A 2767-nucleotide genomic window follows, 5' to 3' on the forward strand; every position below is an offset into this window, starting at 1 on the left:
TCTATAAGTCAGAGTTTCCACAAAGCCTCCTACCGTCAAGGGAGTTGTGGGGAGGGGGAGGAGGGTTGGAAATGAACATAAACTCCACCTCTTAACAGATAAAGTGCAAAGAATCTGTAGCTGCTATTAACCAACTATAGTTAATTTAGTAATTTTCAATGACATTAAGTAACTCCTAGGCTTTTGCAGTTAGTTACTGTTTAAAAGTAAGTCAGGGATCAGAACTTCTAGTGAGAAAAAAAAAAGAAAAAAGAAAAAGAAAGAAAAGAAAAACTATAAAACTACGCAAAATTTTCAAAACACGGTTATCTAAGAGTTCTGAGTATCAACCAAAGGCAAAAAAAAATTTAAAAATGTTTATTTATGAAAAGCTGCTGACCATCCTGTAAAAATTGGGAATGTGTAATGTTCTTGTTTGAGGCTGTTCCCATCTCCTACCCACAGCTCAGATGGTGGGATACTGGGCAGAGTTGGCCATGAAAACCGGCAACTTCACTGTTGGTGGAGGCTGACTTGTTTTTGAGCAGAAGGCAAAAACTCCCTTTTCTATTGCACTGCTGGGGAAAATAGCAAACCTGGTAGAAAAAGAACAAGAAAAGCATACAGCTCTGCTAGGCTAAGTTTTAATTCCACTTGTAAGAAGCAACAGATCAGGGACAGGGACGTCCTTGAAATGACAGAATCATGGATGGACCAGGTAATTTCTCTTTACATTTCTGGTTAAGGTGGCAGTCCATGTGGAGGAGACTCAAGAAGGGCCAATCTAGCACACATCACTGTCTGATTAGTCTGTATAAACACAAATAAATAACCTTGGAGAGTCCACATTCTCTACATATCTATGGCTGACAGAGAAGCTGTTCATTCATTCAAGAAAGACCTGAGAGGGCCTAGCAAAAAGAACAGCTTAAGTGGGGCACGTGGGTGGTTCAGTTGATTAGGCATCCAACTTTGGCTCAGGTCATGATCTCACAGTCTGTGAGTTTGGGACCTGCATCAGGCTCTGTGCTGACAGCTCAGAGCCTGGAGCCTGTTTCAGATTCTGTGTCTCCGTATGTCTCTGTCCCTTCCTGTCTCTCTCTCTCTCTCAAAAATAAATAAACATTAAAACAAATTTTAAAAAAGAAAAGCTTGAACAAATTAGAAAAATATCTGAATTTTGAATGCATTCACCAACCCATACAAAAATCCATCAATAAATGGTAGAAGCCTTTTTAAGTCCAGGAAATTAAAAAAGGAAAAGAGAAAGTAATAACAACCATCAGGGGAAAAAAATCAGGCTTAGAATTTCTTAAATATATTATCTAAAATGTCCAGTTACAAACAAAAAAATTGAGACTTGCAAAAGAACAGGAAAATATGACCCATATGTAGGAATTAAAAAAAATAGTCAAAAGAAAATAACTCTGAGTGAGCCCAGATGTTGAATTTGGCAAATGGAAATGTCAATGTCACTATCGTGAATATATGCAAATAATTATACCTTATTTAAAGAATTAAATAAAAGTATAATGATAATGAACCAATAAATAATAAATTCAATGAAGAAGTAGATTTTTTAATCGACACAGAAGAGTAAATAATTAGTGAAATTAATGATAGATGAGTAGAAAATGTAAATCTTGAAGAATAGAGACAAAAAGATTGAAGAAAATTTAACAACCTCAAAGATGTATGTGTAAGACGACATCAAGAATAGCAAAATCTTTGTAATGAGAGCCCCAGAAGGAGAACAGAGAGAGAAAAGGTAGGAAAACATATTTAAAGAACTTAATAAATGAATATAAAAGCAAAAAAAAATATTTAAAGAAATAATGAACAGGAATTTTACAAATTTAATTTTAAAATATTAATCCATAGATCCAAGAAGTTCAATGATGCCTGATTAGGATAAGCACAGATTCACAACTAAACACACCATAGTCAAACTGTTGAAAGCCAAAGGAGAAAAGGAAACCTTGAAAACAAAGGAAAAAACAACATGCACAGAACAATAAGATGAATAGATAATTTCTCAACAGATATAATGCTAGAAGACAGTGGAATAAAATATTTTAACCACTGGGAGAATATTATACTTAACAAAGAATACTATAACCAGCAATTCTATCCTTCAAAAATGAAGGCCAAGTATAGACATTCTGACTTGAACAAAGACTGAAACAGAAATAAATACTACTGGGCCTTCACCACAAGAAATTCTAATGGATGAAATGACAGCAGATGATAACTGGAATCCACAAGGAAAAACAAAGAGCATCAGAAATAAAAACGTAGGGGCACCTGGGTGGCTCAGTTGGTTGGGCATCCGACTTCAGCTCAGGTCATGATCTCATGGCTCGTGGGTTCAAGCCCCGTGTAGGGCTCTGTGCTGACAGCTCAGAGACTGAAGCCCGCTTCGGATTCTGTGTCTCCCTCTTTCTCTCTCCCCTCCCTTGTTCATGCTGTCTCTCTCTGTCTCTCAAAAATAAATAAACATTAAAAAAATTAAAAAGAAATAAAAATGTAAATAAATGTAAAAGATTGCATAAACTATGCTTTCCTTTCTTATACTTTTTACAAAAGATATAACATTATATCAAACAATAATTATAATACTCTAATTTAAGCTTATACTTATATATAGTATATACAAAAAGAATAACACAAAAATGGTGAAGAAATAGTAGAGGAAAGTAGCTACATTTTATTAGCATTAAATTGCTATATTTTACTGGAATTACATTGCCTAGGTAGACCCTATATAAGTTAAAATGCATATTGTAAT

The 2767-nt window shown here is 34.6% G+C and overlaps 1 long non-coding RNA gene across 1 annotated transcript; it reads right to left on the reverse strand.

Annotated features, from left to right (window-relative positions):
• Window positions 1–342: 342 nt before the first annotated feature.
• LOC128777636 (uncharacterized) lies at window positions 343–2444 on the reverse strand. The gene is made up of 2 exons (XR_008422875.1): window positions 2284–2444; window positions 343–575 (listed from the first exon to the last, which is right to left on the reverse strand). It is a non-coding gene; the product is annotated as an uncharacterized LOC128777636 (long non-coding RNA).
• Window positions 2445–2767: the final 323 nt, after the last annotated feature.

This window comes from Panthera pardus, unplaced genomic scaffold, assembly GCF_024362965.1.
Source record: "Panthera pardus isolate Hobbes unplaced genomic scaffold, ASM2436296v1 HiC_scaffold_17, whole genome shotgun sequence".
In the NCBI taxonomy this organism is placed as follows: Eukaryota; Metazoa; Chordata; class Mammalia; order Carnivora; family Felidae; genus Panthera; species Panthera pardus.